General features: G+C 41.1%; 1 protein-coding gene and 1 pseudogene across 2 annotated transcripts in view; one reads left to right on the plus strand and one right to left on the minus strand.

Annotated features, from left to right (window-relative positions):
* The window catches only part of ATG7 (autophagy related 7), a 233,230-nt gene that overhangs the window by 54,947 nt on the left and 151,757 nt on the right, over positions 1 to 26,526 (minus strand). The gene's annotated exons all lie outside the window — the stretch shown is intronic.
* Positions 9,693 to 16,196, plus strand: LOC138992553 (elongation factor 1-alpha 1 pseudogene; annotated as a pseudogene).

Below are 26,526 nucleotides of genomic sequence, written 5' to 3' on the forward strand. Positions count from 1 at the left end.
AAACATCTGAGGCACAAATCCTCTCCACAGCACCTCTGGGGCCCTACAGTTGGCATGAGTAACATCCTCCATAAAAATGGTAGTCCTCCACATCTGTGCCCAGTCACAAGGCCACCTATTCCATTCTGGATCAACACCTTTAAGTGGAAAAGGTCAATGTCAAAATGAACTAAAGACCCTTCTCTGTAACTTCTCCCTAGTCCTATGTTGGCCTTCACATGCCTCACACAAAGGCTAGCCCTCCAGCTATTCGAGGATGGGACACAGGCATCCCTTTGGTTTTCTCTTCTTTCACCTAACTACTCATTTTTTACTTGAGAATATTCCTCCTATCATGGTTAGCATCTTTAAGTGTAGTCATGTGAAGTCAATACTCCAGGCATGGGCCTGGCCATTCAAATTCTAGAACTGTACCTTCAGCAGTGCAGACCCTGTATTATGTTCCTTCTCATCACTGCTTCATTCGTGTTGTGCTTGCGGGTGTCGAAAACCTTTCACAGGTGCTATTTATTACATCTCTCCCATCCTATACTCATGGAAACTTTTTTTTTAAAGATCTAAGGACTTAACACTTGTGCCTGTTGTATTTCAACATTTTAGGCTCAGCCTTATGCCTGTCATGATCTCTTTAGATCTTGATTTCAGTTCTCTTTTCGGCTTAGCATCATCCATGAATTTGCTAGAGGTGGCAGTTTTATCCTAATCTAAATCATGGATAAAAATGCTGAAAAAGTCAGTTTTGAGGACTTAATCTTTTTGGCATGTCACCTTCTCTTAGATTCCAAACTGTACTTTGTGCAAACGGGGCATACAATAAATGCTGAGACATAATTGTTAAATTACACCAAATTCTATCCAATATAAAAAAATAAAACTCCAAGGTGATGGAATCTATCTAAATTCTTTCTTGCCGGGTTCATCTCTCTTTCTAAGTCTCCCTTTCCCTTTAGCCCTTAGAACTCTGGGAACACCATGTAGCCTGCAAAGCTCAAGGAATAAACATTATGTCAATAACATGTTTGTTAAACCCTTTTGTAGCATCTATCCTGATTGGCTGCAAGGTCATTCTGTAGAAAACCCACTGTATTAAAGGAGATAACATCTGTGAATCCTCTGATTTCCTGTTTGGCTCTAATGTCAATATAATAATAGCTTCTTGTAGATATTTTTACTGTAGGATAAACAGACTAAGCTCCACTTTTAAATACAAGGATTTGAGTATGGCAGTGCATGCCAAAATGGGGGCTTCTGTGTACCTCCTGTAAAATAATCTTCCCATCATGCTCCTCACGAGGAACAGTTCAAGACAGTCAACATTAACATGTTGAAAGGGGAATGCAATGGTGATACTCCTCTTTAAGCACAATCCCCATTCCCCAAGATAACTCAAATCATAATCAGGGGAAAGAAAAATCCTACTTTGACAGAAAACGGCAAGCAGGAACTTGTGCACATTGGGAGCTCAGTGGCTATCTGATGATTCTAAGAACCACACACTTGTTTAGATTAGAAAACACTATGATGTGATGTTTGGGCACCAGGAAAATAGGACTAAGGTCCTGGGATGTATGTTTCTCTTCTCTGCCAGATTTTGGGATCAGGCATGATTGCCCAGAAAGGATGGGGATGTCACCCTCCCTCGCCATGACCTGGTTGGGGGATGGGGCAGGGGGATAGAGAGTGTATAAGAATGTGTGTGGAGCCCTGACAGGTTTGGCTCAGTAGATACAGTGTCGACCTGCGGACTGGGGGGGTCCCAGGTTTGATCCAGTTAAGGGCATGTACCTTGGTTGTGGGCACATCCCCAGAGAGGGGTGTGCAGGAGGCAGCTGATCGATGTATCTCTCATTGATGTTTCTAACTCTCTATCCCTCTCCCTTCCTCTCTGTAAAAAATCAATAAAATAAAAAAAAAAAAAAAAAAAGAATGTGTGTGGAAGGGAACAGCAAGAAAAACATTTCTAAAATTACCACTTTTCAGGGGCCCTTTTGGTCACAATAGGCAATAATTAATTTTGAATTCTTAAACGATATTAAGTAGGAGAGAGGAACTTAGGGGTGAGTATAAGTGAAAAAAGTTGAGAACCCAAACTAACCTAGGGTTATGGAGGTCAGAATAGCAGTTATCTATCGTTGGGGATACTGGGTGGAAGAGGTGTTGAGGGAGGCTTTAGAAAATGTTCTAAATCTTGATCTGGGTGGTAGTTACACAGGTGTATAGATAATTAAAACATCACTGAGATGGACACTTAAGATTTGTGCACGTACCATAATTGTATATAAATTACATAACCCTCAATTAAAAGGTTAAAAAAATAATGAAAAGATTGAGAACCACTGGCTTAGTAGCCTGAGACTAGTTGTCCCCTGTCTCATGGTACTGGTATGGAGGGGGTGCTCAGCAATTTATTGCTGAGATATTTATAAGATACAAAAGGATGTTTTTAACTTGGGAAAGCTGATAAACTATACCACCAATCAAAATTATTCTCATCTTTCAACAAACTGAATTCTAGCTTTGGTGAGGACTGATGCAGGGCCAGACTGTCCCCTGGAGCCAGGAGGAGCACATGGAGCCACAAAGAAGGAAGGGTGACAGTTGCCAGACAGCTTTTCTGACCTTGAGGAGAAGACTCCCCTGGGGCCAACTTACTCAACCAAAGGACACAGGTCTGCTAGACTAAGGAATGAGAGGTCAAAGAGATTCTAACCCAAGGGAAAGATGGTGGGTCAGAGGAGTGAGGCCTTGGGGTTTTGGGAGAGCAAGAGGCCCAAACTCCATCAGACACTGAGCCCTGTTGTGTTTCCACAGCTGCTGTTGGTGCTGGGCCAGGGGCTCCAGGGTGGGCCATTTCCCCCTCATACAACATCAATACATTTCTATCATGAACTCCCCAGTTCAAAGGCAGGCAGAGCTAGAGAAGAGAAACTAGAGAGTGACAGGAAAGGGACCTTGGTATCAGGAGAGGGAGAAAAGGATATCAGGGCTCACATGCTCCCACACACAGGTAGGATGAAGGGAGAGCCGGTTTCAGACACGCATTGCATTACTGTCCTTTGACTGTCACAATGACCTCAAGGGAAAGGAGATGGCAGAGATTTACCTACTATGTCCCCAGAGTAGCACTAAGTGTTCTCACAAACGTTTGTACTTTTGGTTCTGACAACCCGGTAGAGGCAGGCATCTTCAGTCTCATTTTACAGATAAAGACACTGCAACCTACAGAGATGACATGATTGGCCAGCAGTCACACCGCTGGCCAAAGGCCAGGACTCTCTCCACTTTTCCAAGGCTCAAGACAAGATCTGAATCTCCGTTCTCCAAGCTCAACAAAACTCTCATCATTTGGGGACACTAGAGAGAAGGCAAAGGCCTCCCCAGTACCCTTTGGGTAAAGTTGGGGAAACAGATAAACAGTATGGACCTTAAGTCTAAGGCCTAAATAACTCAAGAATGCATTATGCAATTCATTAGTTAAGATTCTATTTTTACTTCTGTTACAGGGAATAATCATTAAGTAAAGCTTTATACAGTATTCTAATAATAAGAGAAATCAGTGAAATAATGACCTCAGTACTTGCTATGTGAAATAAAAGAAATGTAGAATTCTAGGTTTTTGTGGTAAGTCACTACACTTACATTTTGCTATGAGATATATGTGGAACATATTAACTTATAACAAATAATTACAAAAATGTGTAAGAAACCTAATTTTTTTATTGTGGTAAAATATACAGAACAAAACCCATCATTTTAATTATGTTTAAGTGTACGGTCCAGTGGCATCAAGTACATTCACACTGTTGTGCCATCCTCACCACTATCCACCTCCAAAACATTTCCATCCCCAAACTGAAACTCCATTAAACACTAACTCCCCTATCTGCTTGAGTAGCAGCTTACACAGTACTTTGCATGGGGCACAAGCTTAGTAAATGCTTCTTGAAGAAAAGTGACCTTTCTGGTCATAGAAGAAAACCAACTATTATATTATATAAATAAAAAAGATTAAAGGGAGTCTATTTTTCCATAACTAAAGACTAATAGCATCCATAGCCAAAAAAGAATTAAGAGTAATTTATGACTTGTTTACCCTTCTGGCATCAGCTCTAATCATCTGTTGTGACCAAGACCTCTTGTTCTCTTTAGATGCATTAGCAGGTAGTGGTGAAGTCCAAAGCCGGGAGTGGGAAAGAAGAGACTCTCGGCCAGCCAGCACTGGAGGCTAATTGTTGAGCTGTCACCCAGTGGACAGGGACTCGGTGCTCTCCTAGGAAGCCTTCCTTGACAGATTTGTGTGACTTGGCAGTGACCCTGTGATGGAAATTCACTGAGGAGCCTGAATTTCAAGTCCTGGTCAGCAGAGCTTTAAGAGGTCTTCTGTGCAAAGCAGCAGCCTAGAGAGAAGGCAAAGGCCTCCCCAGTACCCTTTGGGTGAAGTTGGGGAAACAGATAAACAAGGACTACATGGCTTTTTACTGCTTCTAGGACACTGAAGCATGGAAAGTCTGAACAAATGGCCCCTTCACTAGAATTTTCTAATATGGCCATGGCACACAGCCCTAAGTGGAGAGGGTTAAAAGGTAGACTATTTGTTAGAGGGAAGGTCACTGGGTTTAAAAACAAAACAAAAAAACTGACCAAGGGACCAGAAACGCACACATCAATGGCCACTGGGCCACTAGTTGGCCTCCCTTGACTTTCTTCGGCTAAAGAAAAAATTTTTGCTGAAGAAAAAATTGTCCACTGGGACAGTGTTGCTGTCTGTGGTTTTTGACTCATCTGACAATTGTTCAATAGCTTTTCCTTCCTTCCTGGAGAACATGCCTTATTTGGTGCTTCATACTCAAAACCCAAGGCTGGGAAGGTGATGTGAGCTGGTAGACTTGGACTAGTTGACAGATGCTCTATTCCAAGAGAGGGGACCAATAAATATCTGGGCTTTGGAAGTAGCTTTATGATGTTTGGATTTTGTGCTGGCACCAGGCTCTGAGTTTTAAGCACTCTGCTGTCATATGGTGTGCATCTTTTCCAAGAAAAACTCTATAAAATGAAAATACTTTATTGCCACAGTCTTTGACTTCTTGAGAGTCACACAAATACTGTAATCTCTTACAACATTTAATTTAATTTAAACTTTGTTCACCTAAAGAAAAAATTAGTTCTGAATCTGCCTTTTTTCACTTCTTAAGAAGTACCAGTCTTTTCTATGGTGTCACTGTTTTGTTTGCTATGTGCCAAACTGTTATTTCACATATGTGAAAAGAAAATTGGCATTGAGTCCATATGAACTAACTACTGGCAAAGGCGATGCAGGAGCTTGCCATTGAGAAGATTAGATTCCCAAGAAACTCCTCTAGCAGTGTCCAATATCCACAAACCAAAAAAGTGTGTACGTGTAAATATACAAGCACATGTTTGATTTGAAGAAGCTGATTCCCCACCCCTGAGTTCAGGTAGTATTCAATTAGTCATTTAAGTTACCCTGAGCTTAAATATCTCAGTTGTAAAATATATATACATAACATAAAAACAAATGTGAATTAGTAAGAGAAATATGAATTTGAAAATTACTTATTTTTATTCAAGTTTGAACTTGTACATTTCAATTGTCTTCTTTATTTGCTTAATAAATAGAATGATTCATACTTTCCCCATAAGTAAGACTGATTAGATTACATTCAGTGTGTGTGTGTGTGTGTGTGTGTGTGTGTGTGTAGTGGAGGTTTTTTTTTTCAATCTTCAATTTAAAAAAAAATATATTTAAACTTTTATTGATTCAGGGAGAAAGGGAGAGGGAGAGATAGAAACATCAACGATGAGAGAGATTCATGGATCAGCTGCCTCCACGCCCCCTACTGGGGATCAAGCCTCCAACCTGGGCATGTGCCTTTGACTGGAATCGAACCCTGGACCCTTCAGTCCACAGGCCAATGCTCTATCCACTGAGCCAAAACAGCTAGGGCTCAATCTTCAATTTTTTAATGAATATTTTCTTTTGCTTTTAAGGCTTTTTGCTTATTAAGTCTGCTATTTTGTAGGCTGTTTTTCCTTTGTACTCACATATTCAAATATGGAACTAAACCAAGATAGAAATGGAGAATTTTATTAGCCAGAACTATGGTAAGTGGTTTAATAGTCTGAGGTAGTAGAAGAACACTGTGCTCCTTTAACCTTGAACCCTGAATCCCTGGTGATAATGCAGCTGTGGTAGCTGTGCTGCCATAGCAATCATCTGTAATCTGTGCCTGTCCCATCTCTTCAGGACCCTGCCCTTAGATCAAACTAGTAAGGGGTCTTTTGAAATTAAGAATGACTATAGGTGAGGTTTGGCAACCATTTGAAACTCAGACACTTCTATAGTTCAGTCTTACAAAGGTGGAATATTTTTAAAAGAAAGAGATCCACTTTGAGAAAAAAAAATGGAAATTTTTTTAAAAATTTGGATATTTCATATTTTCATATTCATTTTCTAAAATAATCAGTGCATTTTCCTCAGTTATTGGGGTACCATGTATGGGGGCATATCAATGTCCCTGAGAGGACTATCAACCACAGGATTCCATATTTTCTAGCCCATCTCCAGGGATAATATGTGATCCAGGCTTAGCCAATAATATAGTGCCATTTTTTTTGGCAATAGCAATTAGTACAGGGGGTGGGTGTATGACTCAAGTAGAGCCAATCAGAGTCTTTCCCTGAGACTGTTTGATGCAAGATGGAAGACACATGTTGCTTTCTACTGGAGTTGCTCAGCTGGAAGATGGGAATCTGGAGCTTCTAATGGCCACGTTTCCTGCCACAGAGAGAAGACTGGAAGCCTATCCCTCAGAATGAAGCCAAACATGGGCAGGCTCAGCCAAGAGACAGACAAAAAATGAGTCTTGGAGAGACTCAATCCCAGTTCCTAACCCTGATCCCTGGTTCCTGCAGCTCTTCCTTTAATCCTATAAGCAGTTCCAATAACATTCTAGCTACATAACCAAGAAATTTCCTCTGCTATGGTTGGTAAGAATCAGGACTTTGTAATTTACAACTGAAATAGATGATTCTCATCTTAACTTGGGAATCACATTGTTACTAACTTCTTTAGTGATAAATGGCTTTCCAGGTGCGTGTTAAAATGAACATCATAGGTCCTTTATAGCAACTTCTTGTTAGTGGCATCCCATTTCAATTTATATGTCAAGAAAAAAATGCTGAAATTGATAAATCAGAGTGGGAAAAACACTCCTATGCTTGTGTTAAGACAAGCAGAAATATATAAATATAGTTCTACTCATTTCACTTGTCTTAGCATATAGAGAAACAACATTCATTACTGAAGGAATCTACAGACTCAGGAGTTTGTAGCACAAATATTCTTAAACACATCTTATTTAATCACCATTGTTCATCTACCTTATGGACAAAAGACGCCAAGGACCAGATTGGAGAAGAATAAAAGAAAAGCTTCATTCATAGAAGTGCTGATTCTTCCTGTCCATATGTTTAGGTTCTGCTTCTTTCCCTAGCCCAGAGCTGAACATCTCAGAGATGCTGGCAGGTACAAACATGCTCCCTTTTAATTACACCACCAAATTGCTGCAATAACTGATTGCCAGTTAAATAATTATAATCAAGTGCCCATTGTGCATAACAATCATTTAATGACTGCCATCCGAAAACACTATAATAAAGAGAGCTTTAATGAAGAAATCTGGAAAGGGGCCAAAGTTTTATGGTGGTTTGCTTAAAGGGAAAGAGAGCCATAATCTGTATTTAAGATTAAAAGAAGCCTTTAATCCAGATGCTCAACATTAAACAAGGGAGTGGAGTCATGTTTTGATCAAAAGTTACTGCATGCATAAAAGAAAGTAATGTAAATGTTCCTTTAGAAAAAAGGTCCAGTAAATTATATTAAGTAAGTGTTTGTAACCATTGACTTTGGAAAAAAATGAACAAGAAGAAAAACATCTGATTTTCATTTTGGACAAGAATACTCAGCTAAAATAATGAAAGAGAACAGAATTTTATTTCGTTTCTATAATATCATTGAAAGTGAGTCATTTTCCATTCAATCTACCTGGTACCAGTAATATTTCTTCTGTACTGACCCTATTTATTTTTTGTCCTCATTTCACTAAGTCAGGCTTATATCTTTGGGAGGTTTCATTATATTATCACACAAAGTCTTAACTGAAATGGTTTTGATGATCTCGGCTCTAGCAAACAGTAGTTTCTTATTTGAGGAGGGAAAAATACACCAAAACAATAATGTCACCATATAAAACTCAGATCAACTGGCAGCTACCGCCACTGCTGGTACATGGAGTATTTGGCTAACAAACCAAGACGGCAAGTCCTAGAATTGCAGCCATTTTGTATGAACTGATATGTAGCCTGGCCAACCATAAACACAGCACCTCAGGGCTTTGCTAGAGTGAATGCTGAGAGAAAACGAAAAACAACAGTCAGTCCTCTTGAGAAAGAGTAAGAAGGAAAAGCAAAAAGGAAACCAAGAATGGTTCCTACAGATGAGAACAAATTTAGGCCCATCAGCTTTTCCAATACTTCAGGGACAAAGGAGCAGGACCCAACCCTGGTGAGGGCTGAGGGAAACGCATGCTGCGGTTTCTGTGCACATAGAAACACCCCGTCCTTGGGAAGTCATGATGATGTCTCGGGGCAGTGAAAAGACCCTGAGCGTCTGAGGGAAACAAAATCACACCTGGGGATTGTTTTTTGTCCTAACGTGAACATTCAGGCACAACAAACTACCCTGGGCTCTTGAGATGCCCTAGAATATCCAGGTCCCAGGATGTTAGTGTGTGTGTTCATGTGTGTGTAACAGAGACACAGATTAACTGGGTTAAAAAAAACCCACCTGCTTATCTGGGGTACAAGACACAGGACAGATCAGGACAGATGTTCTAAAACCATTTTAGGTTAAAACTAACCTAGGGGAAGTTATAGGAATTAAATTACGACACCAGGGCCTTTTCTGACATTCTAAGTTAAGAGTATCAGTAAGTTCTCCTTCAGGAAGTTCCTGGTTTTAGTTTGTGTTAGAAGTATTCCTAATCACCCCCTGGTCTGTAAATTGCCAGGGGTAACAGCATCAGTCTCTGTTTTATCAAAGTCTCTGTAGTATTTACTCCAGTGGTTTACACACAGTGCGGACTACCCTTTGATAATGTGTTCTCGCACAGGCTCTATTCACCAGTCAGCAGGACCAGCTCCTCTCCTTTGCATCTCAGTCACTGCCAAACTCCAGTGACCTTCCATGTGCTTTCTGACCAGTTTTCCCTTCTTGGAGTTTGGCACCTGGAATCATGCCATTCCTGTTCCCTTTCTCACCAACTAGCTGTCAGTACCTATGCTCTCTCCACCTCAGTTTTCTCCTCTGCAAAAGCTGATGTCAATAGTAGACTGGCAGGTATGGCTCAGTGGTTGAGCATCGACCCACAAACCAGGAGGTCACGGTTTGATTCCTGGTCAGGGCACATGCTCAGGTTGCAGGCTTGATCTCCAGTAGGGGGCATGTAGGAGGCAGCTGATCGATGATTCTCTCTCATCATTGCTGTTTCTATCTCTCTCTCTCTCTCTAAAATGAATAAAAACATATTTATAATAATAATAATAAACACAGCTTGTGAGAGAGTGTCTAAGTGTGTGTGTGTGTACTTGAAGAGAAATACATATAAAGCCATATGCCTGGCACTGGTAAGTGTACAATAAGTGGGAGCTATTATTAACACACATCACTGCCTTTAGGAGAAAATCTAAATTCAAATTCGTAACCTAGGTATATAATACAGTCATTAATTACAACAATATAGCTTACCTTGCTCAGCTACTCACCCCAAACACTTTATTTCTACCTTTCTTTTTAAAAACAAAAAAACAAAAAACGTATTTGTTGATTTTAGAGAGGAAGGGAGAGGGAGAGAGAAACATCAATGATGAAAACCATTGATTGGCTGCCTCCTGCATGCCCCCCACTGGGGATCGAGCCACAACCTGGGCACATGCCCTGATTGGGAATTGAACTGTGACCTCCTGGTTCATGAGTGGATGCTCAACCACTGAGCCACGCTGGCTGGGCTCTTTCTACCTTCCTATACCCCAATCCTTTCCCTACATAGCAGCCAAGACTTAAAAAATGTGAATCACTCCCTGTCACTCTCCTGCTTAAAACACAAGGCAGAGAACCAAGATGGTGGCATAGGTAAACACCTGTACTTGCTGCCTCCCACAACCACATCAAAATTACAACTAAAATACAAAACAACTATCATCTAGAACTGCGGGAAAGCTGGCTGAGTGGAAGTACTACAACTAGAGAGGTAAAGAAGAAAGCACACTGAGACTGGTAGGAGATGCGGAGGTGAGGAATGGGCTGGTCCGGCACTGGGTGTGCCCCTTTTTTAATTGGGAGGGAGAGCGCCTCTGCGGAGGCTGCCTGGAGGAGGGAGGGATCCCAACCTCACACCAGACCCCTAGCCCAAGGTCTCAGAGCTGGGAAAAGAAGTCCCCATGGGCCTATAAGAACTATAGACTGTAAAAACCAGTGTCGATTGGGGCTGAGTGACACACAGGCTGCTGGAGACCCAGCTGCTCCTCTTAAAAGGCCAGCACCATGAACTGAATTTACAAGCTCCCACTTCCTCTGAGCTCCCGTGCCGGGTGAGGCTCTGGGGGACACAGACACATATGGGGAGAAACTGGACTGTCTGGCATTGGGCAGGAACTTAGGGGTGGCTTTCTTCCAGATGGAGGTGCTCGCAGCGGTCATTGTTCCTGTGCTGGGACCTCCCCAGTGCAGGGATGACTGGCAGCCATTTCTGTTTGGTTGGCCCTGGTGATTCCCTGAGACCCCTACCCTACCCAATTTATATCCCCACCCAAGCTGTGTGCATTGGCTTTTGCATATGAATAGTCTGTCCTTTCTCAGGCTAAAACTCTGTTAAACAAGATGCAGCTACGTCAGGGAGCCCCAAACCTATCAATAAAAGGACCCCAAAACCGTCACCAGCACCAACCTGCCTTGCTTCACAGCTGGGCCTCGTCTGGGCACTTCCAAACCCCATACAAAGAGGAGGAATCTGCAGATCTCTCTGCAGCTTCTGCTGGATGGCCCCAGGCAGTGGCTGACTTTGCACCTCCCTGGAGACCAAGAGCCAGTGTACCCAGTGGCCACTGTGAGACCATGCCAGATTACAACTCTTCACATCCATAAGCGACACACTCAAGGGGCAGACTCAGTGAGCACCAAAGCCCCACTGAAGCAAGTCCTGCTCCATAAAGGTGTCTCCTGCACAGCAGCTCTCCCACTGTAAGTCACAGCTGGTCCCCACAGCCAATTGGCCTGGAGGTCAATTCCTCCCAGTGACACCAACAGCAATCAAGGCTCAACTACAACAAAACTGTGCACACAGCCCACAAAGGGGTGCACCAAGAGTGTCCACCTCAGGTGATTAGGGAGGTTGAGCCATTGGGCCCTATAGGACACCTACCACACAAGGCCACTCTATCAACTCAAGGAGACTTAGCAGCTACCCAGTACATAGAAACAAACACAGGGAAGCAGCCAAAATGCAGAGACAAAGAAACATGTCACAAATGAAAGAAATGGAAGAAAGAGTTCTGGATATAGAGTTCAAAACCATGGTTATAAGGTTACTCAAGAATCTTCTAAAAACCTCTGAGGAACTTAGTGAGACTTCCAAGGATCTTAATGAGAATGCCAAAAAAAAAAAAAAAAAAAAAAAAAGGAAAAGGACCAGTCAGAAATTAAGCATATACTGACTGGCATAAAGAATAATATACAGGGATTCAACATTAGATTAGAGGATCCTGAGAATCAAATCAATGATTTGAAATACAAGGAAGCAAAAAACATCCAACCAGAAGAGCAAAACGAAAAAAGAATCTAAAAATATGAAGGTAGTGTAAGGAGCCTCTGGGACAACTTCAAGCATAACAACATCTGAATTATGGGGATGCCAGAAGAAGAGAGAGAGCAAGATATTGAAAACCTATTTGAAGAAATAATGACAGAAAATTTCCCTTACCTGGTGAAAGAAATAGACTTACAAGTCCAAGAAGTACAGAGAATCCCAAACAAGAGGAATCCAAAGAGGACCACACCACATCATAATTAAAATGCCAAGGGCAAAAGACAGAGAGAATCTTAAAAACAGCAAGAGAAAAACAGTTACCTACAAGGGAGTGCCTATATGACTGTCAGCTGATTTCTCAACAGAAACTATACGGGCCAGAAGGGAGTGGCAAGAAATATTCAAAGTGATGAATAGCAAGAACCTACAACCAAGAATACTCTACCCAGCAAAGCTATCATTTAGAATTGAAGGTCAGATAAAGAGCTTCACAGACAAGAAAAAGCTAAAGGGAGTTCATCACCACCAAACCAGTATTATATGAAATGCTGAAGGGTATTCTTTCAGAAGAGGAAGAAGAAGAAAAAGATAAAGATAAAAAATATGACTAACAAAGTGACAACAAATACGTATCTATCAACAAGTCTAAAAATCAAATGAATAAAAAACCCGATGAACAAAATAACCTGGTGAATGGAATAGAATCAGGGGCATGGAAATGGAACAGACTGATGACTCTCAGAGGGAAAAGGGTGTGTGGGGAGGGGTGTGGGAAGAGATTAAATATATTATATGCATGTATGTATTACCTATGGACACAGACAATAGGGTGGCCAGAGCCTGGGGTGGGGTGGGAACCGGGTGGAGGGGAGATATGGGAGGAAAAAAGACGGACATCTGTAATAGTATCAACAATAAAAATTAATTAAAAAACAAAACAAAACAAAAAACACACAACACAAGCTGTCCTCATGGCTAACAGAGCCCACATAGCTTCCTGCCTGTGCCTCCTACCTCATTTCCTACCACTCTCCCTCTAACTCACTGTGCTTTCGCCATGCTGGCAACATTTCCCCCATTTCTTAAACTAAACAAGCCTGTTTCCAGCTTATGTCTTTGCATAGGATGCTCCTTCTGACTAGAGGCTCTTTTCCCCGATCCTCACATGTCTGATTCCCTTCTCGGTATTCAGGTCTTAGCTCAGAAGCCACCTTCACTGACTTGCCAGTCTAAATTGTCTAAGTCCTGACCTCTATTCTCTGTTCCTCCATGCCCCACACCAATTCATTCTATCCCAGCATCCTGTTTTGTTTTCATTACTGTGCTCATCACTAGCTGAAAGTGTCTTAATGAATATATGCTGTATTGCCCACAGAGCCTTGTGCACTGGCTGTCACCGACCAGGCAATTCAGTAAGCCGGAGCTGAACTGAACTGCAATGAACTCAACCAAGTGGCAGATATCCAGGGTACAGATAAAAATCTTTCTTTGGCCACCATCTTGCCAGATGAGATGTACCATAAAGAGCTCATAACTGGCCTGTGCTTATCAAGGAGCACATGGAACCTAAAAGACAGTGGGCATGAGGATGAATATATGTAAAGATATTTAGGGCTCACCAATGTTTCTGGATTCAACAGAAGTGTGAGGAGACATAAATGTCTAAATTCACAGCACAAAGTAATCAAAATAGTGAATTAGTATACAGCGAAACTGTATGAGTTACATTTAAAATAAACTCTTGATTTAATATTTATATATATATATTCCCAGTCAAGTTCAAATAGAAATAGAGTTGGATTTGGAGACAGTATTCATCATTTTATGAACTTGAATAGCACCATAAACTATACTATCTCACAGAGCACTTAGAAACGACCCTATCTTGCTTTTTGCAACAGGTTTGGTGCAGAACACAAGTGTCGTGAAAACCATCACTAAATCAAAGCCAAAATGGGGAAAGGAAAAGATTCATATCAATATTATGGTCGCTGAACAAGTAGATTCCGGCAAGTCTACCACTACTGGACATCTGATCTACAAATGTTGTGGGATTAACAAAAAAGAATAAAAAAATTTGAGAAGGCCCTGGTCTGTGGCTCAGTGATTAAATGTGAGCCCAAACACTGGAGGGTTGCAGATTTGATTCCTAGTCAGGGGCACATGCCTGGTGCCGGAAGCTGGTCCATCCTTGCTGCTTGACACAGTTGCTGCAGGAAAGAAACATCTGCACAGCATATGTTTCAAGGGACCTGGCATATATAGCATATTGTTCTTAATATGTTTGCTCTCCTTAGCGCCATGTGTTTTAACCAAGGTCACATCTCCGAGAAAGGTTGTTTCCCCAGGTGGGGATTTTTCCCTGAGGTTAGGGAGGGGATACAACCCCTTAACTAAGTGCCAGGCAGGTAGTTAATCACTTTAACTACAAACAATCACGCTTAAGCTACATAATCTTTACTCCCTGGAATGGAGATAAGAAACGCCCTAACCTTTGCAATAGAAATTCATAGGATTAAAATCAACTGGTATAAATACAGATGTAACAAGACAATAAACATCAGATCCTCATCAGATCCTGATCAGATCCTAACCAGAACTTGGCTGGAGTTCCTGGCTAGAGATCCTGGCTAGGCTGCTGATCAACTGAAGGCTGTCTCCGTGTCATTCCTTCTTCGCCGAATCCGTCCACACCTTTGGGGACCCCTGGACCTGTTGGGGTTGGACCCCAGCAGCCTGGGTTGCAAGTTCTATCCCCAGCCCTGGTTAGGACATGTGCGAGATATTCCTCCCTCCCTCCCTTCTTTCATTTCTTTCATTTCTCTCCTTTCCCTCCCTCCCTCCCTCCCTCCCTCCCTCCCTCTCTCCCTCCCTTTTTTCTTTCTTTCTTTCATTTCTTTTTTTCCTTTCTCTTTCCTTCTCGCCCCCCCCCCCGCCCCCGTCTTTCACTCCTTTCTCTCTTTCTGTCCCCCTTATCTTCTCCCATCCACCCTTTCTAAAAATCAATAGGATACATTTCCTCACTCCTCAGGTGAGGATTAAATAATTATTTTTAAAAAAGGAGGCTGCTGAGATGGGGAAGGTCTTGAAGTATGCCTGGGTCTTGGATAAACTAAAAGATGAATGTAAACGTGGTATCACCACTGATATCTTCCTGTGGAAATTTGAGACCAGCAAGTATTATGTGACCATTATTGATGCCCCAAGACCCAGAGACTTCATATAAAAAACATGATTACAAGCACATCTCAGACTGACTGTGCTGTCCTGATTCTTGCTGCTGGTGCTGGTGAACTTGAAGTAGGTGTCTTTGAGAATGGGCAGACCTGAGGGCATGCCCTTCTGGCTTACAGAATAAATGTGAAACAACTGATTGCTGGTGTTAACAAAATGGATTCCAATGAGCTGTCCTACAGCCAGAAGAGATATAAGGAAATTATTTAAGAAGTCAGCACCTACATTAAGAAAATTGGCTACAACCCTGACAATTTCTGTTTGGAATGGCGACAACATGCTGGAGCCAAGTGCTAACATGCCGTGGTTCAAGGGATGGCAAGTCACCCGTGAAGATGGCAATGCCAGTGGAACCACACGGCTTGAAGCTCTGGTTGGCATTCTGCCACCAACTTGTTCAACTGACAAGCCCCTGCATCTGCCACTCCAGAATGTCTCTGGAATTGGTGGTATGGGTCCTGTCTCTGTGGGCTGAGTGGAGACTGATGTTCTCAAACCCGGCATGGTGGTCACCTTTGCTCTAGTCAACGTTACAAATGAAGTAAAGTCTGCTGAAATGCACATGAAGCTTTCAGTGAAACTCTTCTGGGGACAATGTGGGCTTCAATGTCAAGAACTTGTCAAAGATGTTCATTTTGGCAATGTGGCTAGCGACTGCAAAAATGACCTACCAATGGAAGTAGCTCAGGTGATTATCCTGAGCCATCCAGGCCAAATCAGTGCTGACTATGCACCGGTACTGGATTGTCACACAGCTCACATTAATTGCAAATTTGCTGAACTGAAGGAGAAGATTGACCTTCATTCTGGGAAAAAGCTGGAAGATGGCAAAGTTTTTGAAATCTGGTGATGTTGCCATCGTAGATATGGTTTCTGGCAAGCCCATGTGTGTTGAGAGCTTCTCTGACTCTCCTCCCTGGGCTATCTTATTGTTTGTGACATGAGACAGTTGCTGTGGGTGTCATCAAAACAGTGGACAAGAAGGCAGCTGGAGCTGGAAAAGTCACCAAGTCTGCCTAGAAAGCTCAGAAGGCTAAATTAAATGCATATTATCCCCAATACCTGCCACTCCAGTCTTAATCAGTGGTGGAAGAATGGTCTCAGAACAGTCTCAGAACTGTTAGTCTCAATCAGCCATTTAAGTTTAATAGTAAAAGACTAGTTAATGATAATGCATTGTAAAACCTTCAGAAGGAAAGGAGAATGGTTTGTGGACCATTTTGTGTGTGTGTGTGTGGGGGGGGGGCAGTTTTTTTTTTAACACATTTCGTACTGCATAGAAATCTCTAAGACATATGCCAGGGACCGCACGTTTTTGGGCAAACTGCACGTTATTTAAATCATCATAACTACAGATCATAATGCACTTTAGATGTTGTTTTTCAATAATTATAACATTTTTATTTACAAAAACAATTAAACAATTAAAGTTCCTAGTACTTTTTTAACGTATGATACTGCATAAAACATTTTCTAAAAGCGCCAGGAACTTGAAGACGAAGACTATTCGAATGACCAAAATACAATGTAACTGCGATGCTTTATGGGTTCGTGCAATTATATAGTTTTTCGTAGATTGACCTGCACGGTTTCCACCAATGAGATCGCTTCATTCGATGTGGACAAGACAGTGTGTTGACATCTAAGGTCCATAACAGATGGTGCGTGAAAAACGAGAAAACTCGTGAGCGGTCCTTAACAGATGGCGCGAGAAACACGAGAAAGCTCGTAAGCGGTACGAAAGATGTTAAGTTATTAGTTTTAAAATTAGTACTTTCTGATAGAAACAACTTGACCAAATATCTGTTACAGAATTTTGAGACCCATTAAAATAAATTTTAATGAGAAAAAAAGAAAAAAAGAAATGACCTTACCTTAAAGTCACTGTCATTGTTTCAAATGTGTTAGTTAGTCCTAGCCCTTTGACCTCAGGTCAGAAATGGTACTCATGGTTTTCCAGGATCTTAGGGTTCCGACCCTAATTCTTAGAGAAAGGGCTTTGAAGTTTAGCAGACTCAGAATTGAATCCCAGGTCTTCCATCAGGACATTTGGTGAATAATTTATCCTCTTTAAGCCTTAATTTCCACATCTTTTAAGATAATGACACGGGAAATAAATGGGATGATTTACATAAAAGGCCTTTTGATGTATTTAATAAGAAATAGGTACTCAACAAATTACAATTTCCTTCCTGGATAGGTGGTAGGAGCTCAAAAAATACTCACTAGGTGACGGTCAAATTAAGTTGGAAAGCATGCCAGGAAACAAGCATAATGAAGAGTGGCGGGAAAAACCCAAACTATCAACTGGAAAAAATAATACAAGGCCCAAAGTGCTATAACGTTTTCTTATTATTCCGCACTTAAAAAAGATGCAAGCAATGACATTTAATGATTACAGTGAGAAGTGGTAGTCAGGGCTGAATATCAGAGTCACTGAATATCAAAAATCATTGCTTAACTACAAAAGGAAAGGAAAGGGAAAGTATGTTCCTAAGAACAGTATTTGTTTTAAATCTACACAGTTTTAGAGACCTCATGGCAGGATTAAAAAGCAAACAAACAAAAAAACAACAATGGAATTTACTGATTTTTTTGATCTTATCAAGAAATGCAAGTCATCAGGAAAAACTGCTGTGTTCAAATCATTCCTTTTGGCATTCCACAGCGCCAACATAAACACTGGAGCTGCGCCGCGGGACCAATCACAAAGGGGAAGAGGAAGATATATTTACAGAAAAAGGACAAGACAAACCACCTGCTCGGGGTCAAACACCAAGCCCTAGGAAATGACACAAATAGAGTCAAAAAAGAAAGGAAAGGTAAGCATAGTGGATATTTGTCACTCTGTTTGTTCATTATCCTTATGACAATCACACCAGTTTTCTAATTTTTCACCAATTTATCCCTGACTCTCAGGCCTTGTGATTTAGGTGGTCTTTTCACCTCACTGTCACTAGAGATGGGTACATATCCCAGATCTAACCAATGAAATTATTACCCCTGTACCCCGGTCATCATTGGGTCACTAGTGACCAGTAAAGCAGAATGTTAGTTAACACCATTGGGAACAAGGCTCTCTTTCCAGGGCAGTTGCTAAGCCTGGGATTGTAAGCCTAGAGTTCCCAGTGCCATGTTGCTATCACGAGGCCGGAGATGACCTAAGAATAAAGCAATGCAAGAAAAAGCCAGGCAAGAGAAGGTGACAGAAAGGTCACCATTGATAGTTTCTGAACACTTAGATCTAGTGATGCCTAAGGCTAGAACTGTTCATGAATTTTTCATTTACTTGAACAAATAAATCCCCATGTTTGCTTAAATCTCTGAGTTAGTATCTAACTTCCAACTAAAAGAGTTTGATTGATACAATAAGTACTCTTATAGAGTTTAATCCTAAAGGAGTAACATGCTCAGATTTTCGTGTTAGAAAGGGAAGCCTGATGGCCATTGTGTGTGTGTGGGGGGGGGGGGGGGGGGGGGGAGGGGAGACGACTGGAGGGGACAGAGACTGAAGGCAGGACTCACTGGGGCCTGTGATCATCAATGGGAAATGGCTGTAGGGACTTTGATAGAGAAAAGCCAGACCAGAGTAGGAGGCATGTGTCTACAATTCTAACTTGAAAAGCACTGAAGACTAACCCCATGCAGATGACTTGAGAATTCCAGTCAAGAAGATTATTAGCATCCTAAAGGACAAAGACTGAATAAGAGTAATATGGGTAGAGGGGAATAAATGCCTGTGTTTCTTCAGACTCTGGATTTCAGCTCCTCCATCCTAAATTCTCCCCCCACTCTAAATCTCATTCACTCTCATGGCTTGGCTTTAGGGAAGAAGGCCTATGCTCCATATCAGCTGGTGAACCCCTTTAGTCACCCTACACTTTTTTGGCATCCTATATGTGTTTTTAAATATGATCACTGACTATATTTCTCTGAACCTCAACTTGCTCACCTATAAGATGGGAATACTGACATTTACCCCAGGATAAGAATGAAATAAGACAAATTTCATGAGCACTCTGCACAGAGCCTGGCACATGATGAACACCCAATAAATAGAAGCTGCCATACTTCTACTGAAGATGAAGTGAGTTGCACTTCTCACTTTGTTAAGAAACAAAGACACACTCTCATCAAGAGCTCCTTTTCACTTGCCAGGGTTTTCCAGATCTTTCTGTTAATTGAATTTTGTTGTAAGTACAAAGCAGAAGCTCTTTACTGAGTCTTTAAAGCACATGGACTAATACAAGTGCACTATTTCTGAAGGCATATATGAAATTCAGCCAGGCTTCAGTGATTGGTGCTGGACAAGGAGAGGCACGTTAATGCTCCTAGGTGCAGAAAAACAACTCTCATCCTTCACCTGTCAGGTGACAAGGTCAAATGTATTATCACTCTTTCTCTAAGAGTATGAGAATGGCTGGGGAATGTTGTGTGACTGAAGGAAGAAAGTCAGTGGACTAATAGGTAGACTTGTTGGTGATGTGGTTTTATTTTATTCTTAAACCCAAATCTATAAAGGTATCTTACTTATAGAATTTTGTACTACCCTCTTCAAACAAGCCCTCTGTTGACAAGTCAGGACCTGGTTACTAATGGACCTGGCTTAATTGTTTGTGTAAATGAGCAAATTCAGTAAGAGATGAGAGAACCATAATGCAAAAACCCAACAAGATTGGGCAGCTGTACATTGTTTCAGCATTTCCATCCTTAACGCACCCACATAGATCTTTGGGTGCCAGGGGGTAAATCTGCAGTTTGCAAACACTATAAAAACATGTTAGGTCCACTTAGGGCAGTAGCTCTAACCCTATTTTAGACCAAAGATGATATCTTTCGAGAGTTTCATGACACTGAGCCCCCCACCCCACCCCCAGAATATGCATATATGCAAAATTTTATACACAACCCCTAGGTGTTCACCAATCATTTCTACCTCAATTCCCAAGCCCATCTTGGTCCTACAGGAATTCAAAGGAAGAATTTACAGGGCTTGAGAGAAGAAGTAGGAGAGTCAAGAGTTCCTCCTCTTTGGGCTCAATTTTCTCCATGACACAGTTCATTGTTTTGAGTGCCAACTCTTTGCAGGGAAAGGGATAATGACTAATGTGAAACTGAGAGCCCAAACATTTATCTGTCTGCAGTGTCTAACTCTGAGTGGCTGTGGAAAATCCTGGAATCTTAGTGATTTCCAAGGTGTAAAGTAAGCAAGAGGATGTTCTGGGAGAAGAAGGTGAAGAGAGGGGCAGGCATAGTCTAGGACTTGGGGAAAGCCACCAGGTGCCCCACCCTCCCCAGGAAGGGGAACGGAAGCCTGTTCTCTCCTGCTCAGCTCCACTTAGTTCTTCCATTCTCATTTTGTACTTATGCAGAGACTGCACATTCCTTGCATGATCTGTAACAAATCAAAACGGTTAAAAATAATTTGCTAAATACCTTCCTAGATAAATTGAAATCCAAGACCTTTTTGAGCCTTGTCCAGACATCCCTCAAAGGGTGAGCCAGGCTCAAAGTCACACACTTTCCTAGCTGAATCCCTGAATCAGACTTTTGCTTGTCAATCTTCTGATGTCACAAGTCAAACTGTGCCATGAAAGACTGAATAAGCATCTTTAGGAAATAGAAACTCAACTGTAAGAACAACAGGTATTTCCAAAGGCAAAACATCTCTGCCCAGTTTCTAAGTCAGCTACTGTATATAAATTTAGCCATGGCACTGGGAGGGGAATTTTTAAAAATAGAAGTAAAAGGTTAAAAGAATAAATAACAACAATGTATGAGTCACTATCTTAGGCAAGACATAAAGTGGTAAACAAGACATAAAGTCTTTACCCTTATGGGGATTATTTTGAGTGGGGCTGGAGTAGGAGACAAAAATATACACAAATAAATAATTTCAGACAGTGATAAGTGCCTTAAAGAAAATAAAAGAAGGCAAATAAAGGAATAAAGAATGACTGAGGTACTATTTTTATATCAATTTTACACATGAGGAAACTGAGGATAACAGAGGTCAGGTGAGTTATTCAAGGCTACATAGCCAGTAAGAGTGAGTTTAAACTCAGGTCTGTCTGAGTCCAAAGTTGTTTGTAACCACCATCCCATACAATCTATTCAGTTTCCAGAGAAATCAGAGAATCTGGAGAACAGGTAAGATGAGAGACCATCATTATTTTTAAAAGCTCCTCCCTTTAGGACATCAGCGAAATACTTAGATCTATGAAATCAAATGAGTGTTATAGGCTGCCATTTTGATGCTAATGCAACTACCATTTGAAATTCTGCACATGATATTTAACACACTTTAATTCTGAATGCCACCTTCTGAGATGGAAATTACTGTCTATACTAGCATATTTCATAAAAGGACATTAAAGCTCAGAGTTTAAGTAACCTGTTGAAAATCACAGGGCGAAAGGTGAAATCCAGGCCTTCTGCCTCCAAGTGCACTGCCTTTTCCATTACACAATGCTGCCTTCCAGAAGACTCCCAAGGAGCTCCATTTTTCTCCCACTGGGAGACAAGGCAGTAACTAACTTGGCAGTAGAGACAGAAAGGAGTGACTGTTTTGCATCTCTGCCAAGCAAGTATTCATGCCCTTTGCAATGTGATTTGGACACAATACCCAAACCATCTTTAGCAGCTTAAATATTCTAGAATTTGCTGAAGAATTTTCTCACCTTCTCCGTATGGGGTCCAAAATCAAGAGGGGAAAACATATTTATGTCTCATTCAGAATTCAAAAAGTAATAAATCCTTCAAGGCCCTGGCAAGTTTCTCTAATCCACTGTAATCATGTTTCCTTGTATAACAAGTCTTGTGATGTCTGCTGCGGCGTCTCGCTATAGTAACAGCAGCCTCAGAGCTGGAGTTCTTCTTCTCGTGCCTGGGGGATTATTCCATTTTCCACATTAGGAATAAGCCACAGGCTGTAGGTTCTAAAACGGAGCCAGAAACACTGACTAGAATCCAGATGCCCTAAATATAATCAGAACTCAATTTTACTGCCCTCTGTGAAAGACACAAATGAAAAGAATGTACTAACTTCTAGAATACGGTCCAGAAAGCAAAGCTATGAATAGACCCTACATGGGTTCTAATGCACTGAGAGATCTTAAAGCTACCTGGAGACCTTCCAGTTATCTCCCCTGCTTCATATCCCTGGCTTTTTTATTCTTAAAAAAGTCAAACATACTACCAGGGAAGGAAGACATACTATAGGCTCATCCTAATAAAACAGGTTTCCACATAGTTCTAGAACTTTCAGGAAGTGTCTTTTTACATAAAAAGAATTATTTAGGTTTTCATGGATTGATATGATAAATAAATTATCTTTCTCTATGGTCAATCATTTCTGTTATTAAAAATAAATGTATTAAATTCTTTAATGAAAACATCCTTTTATACCATATAACATAAGACTAGTGTGAAAACAATATAAATATGTCTCACTTCAAGTTGTGATTGTTAATAATAATTATAATGATGACATTGATGGCAGATGTCTAATTTACTGAATGCTTACTATGTGCCAGTAACTGTGTTAAGTGCTTTAAATGCATTATCTTATTCAATCCTAACAGTTCCTCAACAAGGTTGTTATTATTTCCAATTTACACTAAAAGGGCTAAGTCTTATGATGATTCTTCAACTTGCCCAAGGCTATACAGCTAGTAAGCAGCTGTATTTTGAATATGAGGATTGGACTCGGGAACCCATTCTGGAATAAATGGTAAAAACCCCTTTCCCTCCTATAGAAAGCCATTGCTTCTAATAATTTGTTGTCATCAAATCTTTCTGAATTAAACTTGATTTCATAGAAATAACTTTTTTTTTGCATTGGTTTTTCATTTGAAGGCTATTTAATTAAATGGTATAATTACAACAACAAGTCCATCTGGCATCCCCAGGTCTGGCAAGAAATACAGGACTCTTGGAGAGCGTATACTTCAATTGGTAGTAGCAGAAATATACAAGTGTCCTAGAAACCAGCCTATTAGCTGGGAGCATCTAGCCTGCCATGGACACCAGATCATGCTCTAACAAGGGAGTACTGAGTTAATTAATCAGGAGAGTCAATTAAGGGAAGTAGGTTAGGAAAACTTTATTAGATATAAACATTTTTTAAACGTATATTACACAGACAGTCTGGTGAAGGCCTGGGAAGGGCAGGTGCAGGGTGGAAGGGATTAATGGGGGAAAGGAGGACATCTGTAATACTTTCAACAATAAAGATAAATTAAAAAACACACAAACATTATATGCCTGTTGTTTTTCAACTTGCTCTTGTTGCTTAAATTACTTAATCATTCCTTTCCTGATGGACTCTCAGGTTTGTAACACACACCTTTAGTTTTGTCTGCCCAGCACCTTCCTGTCTCCTGGTTATGGCAAACAGCTTGTTTTTTTTAATATATTTTTTATTGATTTTTTACAGAGAGGAAGGGAGAGGGATAGAGAGCCAGAAACATCAATGAGAGAGAAACATCGATCAGCTGCCTCCTGCACACCCCCAACTGGGGATGTGCCCGCAACCAAGGTACATGCCCCTGACCGGAATCGAACCCAGGACTCTTCAGTACGCAGGCTGACGCTCTATCCACTGAGCCAAACTGATCAGGGCGGCAAACAGCTTTTGATGGGAACCTCTTCTTCCTCCCATGCCAACCATGTTCCTTTACAAACTCTGCCTCTCTGGCCCAACTTGACTGGCCCCAAATGAGCAACAGACCCAAGATGGACCCTGAGTTTTGAATCTGGGACCTGAGGTATGGGCTAGTCCATGCCAGGTGATGGAAACTGAATTACTAGGCTCTGGAGCTGCTGGCAGACACACTTCCTGCTGTGAATCTACAGGGAGAAGACCTGTTCCTGTTCTTCTGTACTGCAGCTTTTCCTAAGGTTCCCTGGATTGACCTTTCTTTCAAATGTTCTCAATGCTTCACAATTCCATTTGACTATGATAATTCAAATTTGGTTTATGACACCTGAAACTAACAGTCCTAAATAATTTAGAAATGGTACCAGAAATGGACTGTTGAAAATGACCAAGTCTACTAGTAAATGCAAAAAAAAATGATGGGGTCATAAGAAATACCCCATCCAGAGTGGAAAAACTCTCAGCTGCTGTTACAAGGTGGTAAAACAGTTAGTTTAACACATCTGAAGGTTTAGGAGACCTAGGAAAATATCAGCTTTTTGGAGAGCACTGTTTACTTCTGCCACATTCCATAAGAGACAAGAAAGAAATGCTTCAGTGCAAGCTGGCCCACCTGGAAGCAGAAAAGGAACAGCAGAACTGATAAAGAACAACTTAAAGGGAGGCCTCTTCTGCTTTTGGTCAGCAATCTGAGTCCTTTTCAATCGCAAAGGCTGAATCTTCTGCTACAAGCTGAAATCAGTAGTTGTTAGGGAAATGGCAGGAGTCTGATAAATGGACAGAAACATATGAGAGGAGCCAAAGCTATGAACACTGGCAAACGGAAGGCCAGAACACAGATGCAGACGGAGGTGATTAAATATAGTATGAAGCCTTACCTGTCCTCTCATTCTAAAGATGTGGAATCTGAATCTGAGTAGGTTTTAATGGCTGGACCCCAAGAATTATTTGTAACTGTCTCTCAGATTTGGAGTCCTCATCTTTAGAATGAGAGCACGGATAAGGTGATCTCCAAAGCGTCCTCTTGGCTTTAATGTTTTGTTTCTAGGTGACTAAATGTAGTATGAAGCCTTATCATTTTCTTAAAACCACTGAGAAAAACTCCTCATACTAAGCATCAAATTTAAGATCAAATTTAAGATCTCTTGGGGGCAAGAGAGATTGAGCACTTGCTTGTGAGTCTTAGTGATCTCAGATCACAAACTCAGTTTCCTCACCTGCAAATGGAGATTTTGGATGTCTGCCTTCATAAGACCGTGAGAAGTGAAAAGTGAAAGCCTTCTGACTTCTCTTAAGAAAAGGAAAGATGCGCAGAAATCCTAAACAGGATTAGGGCAAAGCTCTCTTTGAACACAAAGGTTAGCTCAAAAATGACTATTTTTCAGCCCCAGTGACGCAATTTCTGACCCCAATCACTGCTCCTTGCAATTTTCACATGTTTGTAGAGAACATGTTTCCAAGTGGACACAGAACTGGCCTTGGAGGAAATGCCAGTACTGGCTTCTGGCAGCTCTGATTTTCTCACTTAGCATCCTATTCTACCTGCAGTGTGAACTCCCTGGCTTCATCTTCCCCAGTGGTCTTCCCCACAGCTAAACTTGTAAAGTACTGACCCATTATGATAGATTAATTTCATCCTCTCTTCCTGGGTGTATAATTGCATCGAGACTCAAAAGAGATGACTTACTAATGATGACACTGTATGCATGTATATTCTGAATATTACAGTTAAAAAGACTGGGAATGTTGGTCACGCCAGGTGGCTGTAAAAACACACGCCCAATAGGCTCCACACATGGCTTGAATTAGGGTTTGGATTAACTGCCACCTTCTCTGGGAAGCCTGTCTGCCCTTCCCAGGCACAGACAGCAGATCTTTCCTTTGTGCTCCCTCCCAGTACTTCACAAGAATAATTATCTCACCATATAGAAATCATCTGTTAAACTTGTATGTCTCTAGCTGGAATAAAATTTTTGGAGACAGGGACTTGTTCATCTTTCTATTGTGTGTCTTGTACAAAACAGGGATTCAATAAATTTGTAGAACGAACTAGTGAATTTTGTGAATCACTACATTCTATGCCCCTCTGGAAAAGAAAATAATTTCAGAAGCCATGTAGCTTAGAGGGAAATCTTGATCTTGAACTAGACCATGGCTAGCAGAGACATGCACTTGTGCATGATGTATGATACTCTTCATGCCAACACTGAAATGTAGAAAAGAATGCTCAAATAGAGCCTTTAAAATTCAAGATGCCATATTAAAACAACATGAAAAGAACCAGTTAACTCAGAAAACCACTGATCCATGCAGCAATAATAAACAGGTTATTATTGCTTTAAATGAGACATTTTTGTCCTTAAATGGCTCAGAGATAAATTGTGTTAAGTGGTGGTCAAGTTATAGCTCTGCATTTCAGACTTGTGGGAGGCAGTGTGGTGCAGTGGTTAAAATCACAGACTCAGAGCATTATTACTAACTCAAAGGGCTGTTTTAAGGACTTAATATATGTAAGGTGATTAGAACAATGTCTGGCACATAAGCACTGTAAAAAGTAAGCATCAGCTAATATTATTGTATGTGACCTGACTAAAGTTTACCAAACTAGTAAAATAGCCATTATCCATTAAATAAAGGCTTGGTCTGTGTTGCCACTCTCCTTTTGAAATTCAATGGTTTCATTATTAACTGATGGCTATTGCCTCCATAAGAGGCCATTAGAACAGGTCTGGCAGGGTGACAAATTGTGCC

This window comes from Myotis yumanensis, unplaced genomic scaffold (assembly GCF_028538775.1).
Source record: "Myotis yumanensis isolate MYYU_CA2020_CCGP unplaced genomic scaffold, mMyoYum1.0.hap1 SCAF_14, whole genome shotgun sequence".
Lineage (NCBI taxonomy): Eukaryota > Metazoa > Chordata > Mammalia > Chiroptera > Vespertilionidae > Myotis > Myotis yumanensis.